This window comes from Myotis myotis, unplaced genomic scaffold, assembly GCF_014108235.1.
Source record: "Myotis myotis isolate mMyoMyo1 unplaced genomic scaffold, mMyoMyo1.p scaffold_m19_p_7, whole genome shotgun sequence".
Classification (NCBI taxonomy): domain Eukaryota; kingdom Metazoa; phylum Chordata; class Mammalia; order Chiroptera; family Vespertilionidae; genus Myotis; species Myotis myotis.
In genome coordinates, this window is record NW_023416379.1 from 8,055,746 (window position 1) to 8,064,107 (window position 8,362).

Consider the following 8,362-nt stretch of genomic DNA (forward strand, 5'->3'; position numbering starts at 1 on the left):
ATGCACACACACACATACATACAAGATGCATAATACTTTTTATACCATGATCTAGCCAAGACCTTGAGAAACTGCTATCCTGACAATTGCCAGAGAGAAAACCTGTAATTTATTTATGGTTAACAACCCCATTCAGCAAGTTATCTCATTCAGTTACAGAGGAATCCATTCTGCGAGCCATTTATCTTAGCATATTGTTCCAGGAAAGTGCACTGCTCAAAGCCAGTCTATGGATGATTTATTCAACTTCTCTTTTGTAATGTTCAAGATAAGTTTTTGAGTACACCTGCCTTAAACATACTCGTGTTAAACTTATCAACACACTATATATAAAGTTTTAAATTTATTTTATTTGGAACATATTCAGAATCATTTTTTAATAAAACCCTTATCTGTCCCAGGAATACTCCCTGGGCTTAGCTGCAATCATATATGAAATAGATTTCTCTACCAATTATTCCTCAATCAACACAACTTTCATAACTGGAGGTCAAGCTGCCCCAGTGAGCTGACTGGTAGAGCATATATTTTCTCTCTTTAGTGGGCAGACAGAATTTTTTCATTCTAAGAAGTAGGCAGAGAGAACAGTCTCAAAACTCATGTTTTTAAAAGCTCATGACGAAAATTATTCATCATGGATGTGAGGCCTCTTTATTTCTACAAATCAGTGGTTCTCAATCTTTCCTGAATCCAAAGGGCCTTCTGAAACAAGGTACAAACCCTGTCCTCAAAAAAATACATCCATGGCCATACATGACCGCTAATGTACACAATTTAAAGCAGTCCTAGAACTCTTCTTTCAAAGTTTATCAACTCCATTTGGGTTCTTGAAACTGGTTACAAAGGTTTGCTCAAGGTACTCCAAAAATCTCCGAAGCACACTGAGTGCTGCTTACCTCAATGAAACTAAGGCATTTGCCCCAATAGGTTTATTTTTACTGATTATTTTTTTGATGATAACAACTGACTAAATTCCCATAATACTCCTGGCTTTAATTATCCTAAGCCTACTGCTTGGGAAACTGTAATGAGTGTTTTGCTCATTACATCACACAGGGATCCTGTTCAGTATGAACTTCAAATCGGAAATGACTGAGCTGCTCCTGGAGAAAGGATTTGCCTTTATTTTATGAGCACTTGAATGATCTGTTCGTATTCCTTTCTTTAACTTCACAATTAGAATGCTCAGAGATGTATCTGTGGCCCTTTGCTGGGGAGAATTTAGCGTGTAAGACTGTTTTTTGAGCACTAACCTGGTTGCTGGCTCCACCTTCATTTCCTCTTGGCCGTAACTTTGTCATCTACTTCTTATTGATGATACCTTGGTTGGCAACCCTTTTATAAATACTAAGTAACAAGGCAAAGAAGAAAGAAAGAAAAGATGGAATAAAGGATTACAAAGAAAGAAAAGGTTTTGGAGTTTTTTTTGTAGTTATACTCCTTATATTCAATTTCTTTCAAAACAGGCAATTAAATATTTAACTCCAATTTACATTTTAAAGACTTTAAACATGTAAAATAAAACTGCTAAAGGTAATAGAAATTACCTTTTTTGTTAGTCCACGTGTTCCATTGTTGGTTGCAAAATCGCAATTGCCAAAGCTTTTCATCTTTTTTAGCTACATGACATTTTTACATTGTTTCTCTTTGAAACTTTCAAATACATAGAAGAATAAAGAAAATGGTATCATGAACACTCATGAACCTATCACCTAGGTATTAAAATGGTTAATATTTTTCCATATTTGCTTCTTTCAGTTTCCCTCTGTTACAGTATTTTTAGAGTGAATAACAAACACAAAAGAAACAAGGCCTCCCCACTCTATGCAAAGTCGGTGTGAAAAGGCAAAGAGAACAGATTTTGGAAGATAGAAAACAGAGAAATCTACACACTCAGTAACGTATCCACAATGACTTAGGGGGAAAGCACGCATTTGTAGGGGGGCAAACAAGTCTTTCCCTAGGGAACCCACTTTCACGAGATGATTAGATGGACTTTGGTTTGGCATCTGTCACGTGGCAAATAATGCTCCCATCTTCAGGATGTTCCCTGTCAGCCATTTCATACACATATGATGACACTATGGCAAGTGATGTGATGCCGGGGAGGCATTGATGAAACTGGCACAGTTGCTTTTTATTTTAATAGATCCTAAATATTTACAAATCCATCAGAACCACCTGTGGCAAATGTAATGTGGCAAAATGACATTGTCTGTGTAAGTCTGCTTATTTTCTTTTAGTCTGGAAGCCATACTTCTTTTTTTCTGTCCCTCTGGGCTTGGGTCCAGGCACTCAAATGCCACTGGCCTTCAACAGAACTTAGCCTACTGGTTTGGAAATGTCATCTGCAGCCATTCTGGAATTGTAGCTTTGACCACAGAGCTGCTACAAGTAGCCCATGTTCCTTAAATCCTCCATTAAAACTGCAGGCTGCCAGATGCTGAGAGGGTGTGCGATACCTTTTCAGGCTGAGACCGGTCCTGGCATTACAAGGAGTCTGGAACCCACAATTTAGCTGTCTGATCCCAACTCCCAGTCACTGTCACATTCACTTCTGAACAGTATTCATCACGTCTGACAGCAGCACCATGGATTTCAACAAGCTTCTTTTTTACATTTTTTATTGAATTTATTGGGGTGAGATTGGTTAATAAATGTATAGGTTTCAAGTCTACAACTCTATAGTACATCATCTTTATATTGTATTGTGTGTTCATCACCCAAAATTAAGTCTCCTTCCATCACCATTTATCCCCTCTTTAACCTCTTATACCTCCACCCACCCTTCCCCATTCCCTCTGGTAATCACCATACTGTTGTCTGTGTCTACGAGGCTTTTTCTTAGTCCATTAACCATTTATACCCAGCACCACATATTCTTGATCCATGTTCAATCATGTAGTTTCTTTTTACAAAAAATATAATTTTATTGATTTCAGAGAGAGAGAGAAAAACATCAATGATGAGAGACAATCATTGATCAGCTTCCTCCTGCATGCCCCACACTGGGGATCAAGCCTACAACCTGAGCATATGTCTCAATTGGGAATCGAACGGTGACCTCCCAGTTCATAGGTTGATGCATAACCACTGAGCAACACTGGCAGGGCCCAATCATGGATTTTCAATGGATGGTCTAATGCCCTGCTCCAGGCCTGTGTTCAGTTGTAGAAGGAACCATTCAGGGCAGCATTGGTGTGCTGGTCCCTGAGCCACATGCAGTTAGCCAGGACTCTGTGGTGTCCATGGATGTGTCCCAGGAGAAGACCAACAGGAGCTGGCGTTAGGGTTCAACTTCACTGAAGAGATCCATCCTCGGGGGGCTGGCTCATGTTTAACCCATTAGAACCACTCACCTTGGACTCCTCTCAAAAGCAAGTTGGCCTCTCTGGCTGCCTCCTTGCTTCCCTCAGGAATTAGAATAGCCCTCCTCTGCAGGTTTTAGTATGCATCTCTGAAAAGTAAACACCTGTTTTTACATAATCACAATAACATTTTTCACCCCTAACAGAATTCATAATACTCTCCCAATAGTTAATACCTAGTCTACCCTCAAATTTCCAGTTATCCTATCCCCCCAAAATAGTTTTATCACTATCAAAGCTTCTTAAGCTTAACATGTATGAAGTAAGCATACTCAAAGTTCCTCTTTACCTCTATTTAGCCATGGTGTTTACCTCTGAATGCCAACATGCATGGGTATAGCTAAATGATTAGTAAAAATAAAGTGTTGGAATATATCATACCATGATCCCACTTAGTAGCAAGAGTTAATCGTAGACTATTTAAATCATTAATAAAAATTATCTTCCAGGAAACTTTCAACTTTCAATATTTTTATAAAATAAAATGTTACTTGTTATGAAATATCCAAAGGTTCTATTAATTAAAAATAATATGAATTGGTTTTTAAATATGGGCCCACTGTACCTAAAAGCTTACTTATTTATAATATTTATACCTTTGAAAGACAGAAAAGCTCTTCTGGTTCTTTCAAGAATGATAAACATTGCTACATTTTTAGCATTTGATTATGTTCTCTGCCTGCCTTTTAGAAAACTGGATTCTATGCTAATTTGCACTGTTCTTTGTATAATTTTCTGTTCCTGTTGAACATAGTGATAGTCTTTTATATGCTTTAGAAATATTAGAGATAAATTTCTTTTTAAAGATGTTCTTTCAGCAGCATTACCTCATAAGCATCGCCTAATTGTATAAAGCATCTGTAGATCAGGGATCTGGCAAATGTTGTTTTATTTTTAAGAACAAATTTCCAGTAAATCCAGTTTTCAGTTTACACTTATAAAGTCAAAATGTCAAGATGTCTCAAAAACAGTACAGTAAATTGCAAGTGAACTTTCCAGATTTGATTTGGTAAAGATAGCACAGTACTCAACGAGACTGTGTGTCTACAGTATGCCTGAGTGAGCAATCAGAGATCACACAGGAACATACTGTCAAAGGCCAGACCCACGCCACTTATGCAAATACCTCGAGGCGGAATTGGCCTAATAGAATAAAACTTTTTTTTTTCCTCAAAAATGTCAAAGCATGTGGGAAATGTTACTGAAGTGTCTCCTTTAATGAGCATTTCAGTGAGGAATACACTGTGGAAAAGCATGTATTTAGGGGTAAGGCAAAGGTCAAAAAAGTCACGACACGCCGAACCATGTCTCATTTCTATACCATTCAGGTGAATGGAAGTGTCTAAATAAAGACTGAAATTATGTCAAGCAACACATCTAATCTTATATATATATATATATATATATATATATATATATATATATATATATATATATATATTATTGATTGTTTTTACAGCGAGGAAGGGAGAGGGATAGAGAGTTAGAAACATCGATGAGAGAGAAGCATCGATCAGCTGCCTCCTGCACACTCCCCACTGGGGATGTGCCTGCAACCAAGGTACATGCCCTTGACCAGAATCAAACCCGGGACCCCCCCAGTCTCCAGGCCGACGCTCTATCCAGTGAGCCAAACCGGCCAGGGCAACACATCTAATCTTGATGCGTATCACACGTGAGCATCTCTCCACTCCAAGACCTTTATGGAAGGTCTTGAATAATAAATTACACTTGTCCAGAAGAAACAGATTTAATGAAGTGGGAGACTTATTCTGGAGAGTTTGAATACTGAAAGCTTTGGAATATATGATCCAGATTTTTAACTTGAGATATAATGTGGTAGGTTTTTTTACCCATCAGTAGGTATTACACTTTCTGGTTTCATGAGAGGTGCATGGTTGAGGAAGAGTAAGCCATTAAAATCACTTAATTCCTTCTAAAGGATAATCTTCACTCCTGCCTGTCATTTATATCACAAGAAAAGTACAACCGGGAGAAATCACTACCAGATTCTAGTGGAGAACTGATGGGCTCTCAGATTCTAATTTTTAGGAACTATACACTTCATGCCGGTAGATGCTTATAGCATGATTATCTAAACACCAAGATATCAATCAGCAGAAGCCCTGCTGGAACGATGGATTAAGAACCTCTGGAAATGTTCTCCTTCATAAAGACGATGAAAATCCTGGTAAAAAAAAAAATATCTCTGACATTTTCAGTACTCTGGAAATTAACCAAGGATTTGTAACAACCCAGGAGCATTTGTTCAAGAAAAACAACAGAATCTTGATAAGGACAATGGGCCCTGTGGCCTTTTAACTTGCCTGTTCTCAGTTGTTCTTGGCAGCTCTGTGGTAGTTTGAAAATCAGCAGCCCTGCAAACCCAGTCTCTGTGAAACCAACAGCCTGACAGTCACTGGAGAAGTCAAAATGAGTTTTGTTGAAACACACACACACACACACACACACACACACACACACACACCAGCTAGACCAGTGGTCGGCAAACTGTGGCTCGCGAGCCACTTGCGGCTCTTTGGCCCCTTGAGTGTGGCCACGAAGTTTCAATAGCACTGTATGTGCGCGCTCGCATATGGTATTTTGTGGAAGAGCCACACTCAAGCGATCGCAGTTTGCCGACCACTGAGCTAGACAGTAATTAGAGTGGTAAAAACATAGTTTCCTGACTGTCAAACTGCAGCAGGAAGGCCGGGGAGGGTGGGAGGGCAGGAGGCGGGGTGGTAAGAGATCAACCAAAGGACTTGTATGCATGCATATAAGCATAACCAATGGACATAAGACACTGGGGGGAAGGGGAGGCCAGGGGAATGTCAAGGGCGGGGGGGAAAAAAAGGAGACATATGTAATACCCTTTGTAATACTTTAAGCAATAAAAATAAATAAATAAATAAATAAATAAATAAATAAATAAATAAATAAATAATAAAAGGTTCAAACAAAAAAAAAACCCCAAAAAACATAGTTTCCTGAGAAAAACAATTACATTAGGGGAAAACAGTCCTCAGTGTAGAAACTGTTTCAATTCTGAATACAATAAGGAAAAGTGAGAATTTATAGCCAAAGACTCCAATAGAGTGAGGCTCTGTTGAGGGACGATGACTAATAGGAAACATCAGAGGTAAAGAGGGATTCTAACTAAATTGGTCTAACACGATTCTTACCAAAGGCAGGCCAGGGAGATCAGACATCACCTGGGAAGATGGTGGAGGATAAGGAACCTGATTAGATATCAAGAGTTATCAGATAGCCCTAACTGGTTTGGCTCAGTGGACAGAGTGTTGGCCTGCGGACTCAAGGGTCCCAGGTTCGATTCCGGTCAACGGCATGTACCTTGGTTGCGGGCACATCCCCAGTAGGGAGTGTGCAGGAGGCAGCTGAATCGATGTTTCTCGCTCATCAATGCTTCTAAATCTCTATCCCTCTCCCTTCCTCTCTCTAAAAAATCAATAAAATATATTTTTTTAAAAAAAGAGTTATCAGATAGTGCCTGACTGGTGTGGCTCAGTGGTTGAGTGTTGACCTATGAAGGGAGGTCATGATTTAATTCCAGGTCAGGGCACATGCCTGGGTTGTAGCCTCCATCCCCACTGGAGAGCATGCAGGAGGCAGCCAGTCATTGATTCTCGCTCATCATTGATGTTTGTTTCTCTCTCTCCCTCCCCCTTTCTATCTGAAATCAATAAAAATATATAATTTTTTAAAAAAGAGTCATCAGATAGCAAGGATGGAGTATTATAGTTAAACTTAGCAGGATTCTTGCTAAAAGTGAGTAATGCAGAGACAAACATGGAGGCTGAGAAATTAGGGCCTATTTGAGAAAAGACTTCAGGGGGGCTAGAGTGGAGTTTGGTCAAGAAGAGAGTCTTTGTCACGTTAGAGCTTCTCAAAAAGCCATCATGCCCAAGGAATAGTCACTGTTTAACCTGACTGGCAGCTCCTGGAAGCCCCATTCACAGAGTGTGCCCTCATATCACCTCATTCAAAGGTCACTCACCTAACCTTAACCCTACCCCTACCCCTAGCCTTAACTTAACCCTATCTCTAACCCTAACCCTAACCCTAACCCTAACCCTAACCCTAACCCTAACCCTAACCCTAACACTAACCACTGTTTGGTCCTTTGTTCCAATTAGGGACAACTCTGAGGGACACTCTAGCTCTCTCTATAGAATTGGCTGATGCCTCTTTTGGACATGCCACTCATTTTAACCTCTTCTTCCCAATACTGTCCCCTCTCTCATTCACGGATATTCCTTGCTGAGAGCTCCCCAACCCCATCAACATTTCTGCACACAAATGACCATTTCAGAGTCTGTTTTCAAAGGCCCCAACTTAAAATAGTAGTAATAATACCAGAGAGAGAAGAGAGATTTTTAAACAATAAAATCATTAAGAAGGCAAAAAGGAAATGTATAGTATTAATTGAAAAGGGGGAATTTTTCTCCATTTTGATAAACAGGAAGGAGGGAAAGAGAACAGGTGGGGGAACTTTGACAGAGAGTCACAGTGAGACTGTGCCACATGGAAGAATTATTCCCCTAAGAGAATTAAAGTGTGAGGTAAGCAAAAATGGAAATATGTGTTGGCCAAGCAAGACAAAAACTTGTCCCCTACCAGTGGAATTTAGGAGCACAAAAATAAATCAGAAAGATCTGGAAACCAGAGAGCCAGATAACTATGGAAAAAACAGAAGATTCTCTCTCTGTCTTCCCACTGAATACCTTTACTCTGAGACCCCCAGGAACATTTGGTCATTCGTTACTCACCAGCTGCCAGCCCTACTTCCTCCTATCTTCTTTGTAATCAATAACGCAATTTAAGTATCTGCCCTCCCACTCTCTGCTCTTAGCTAAGCTGGAACTTCCCTACAAAGCCTGATTTTTGTTGTTGTACACATCACTATGTTGTACAACTGAAACTTAATACAATTTTATATGTCAATTATATCTTAATAAAAAAACTTCATTCTC

The 8,362-nt window shown here is 39.4% G+C and overlaps 1 pseudogene; it reads right to left on the bottom strand.

Annotated features, from left to right (window-relative positions):
• Positions 1-1,986: 1,986 nt before the first annotated feature.
• LOC118660152 lies at positions 1,987-2,696 on the bottom strand (annotated as a pseudogene).
• Between the last annotated feature and the right edge of the window lie 5,666 nt (positions 2,697-8,362).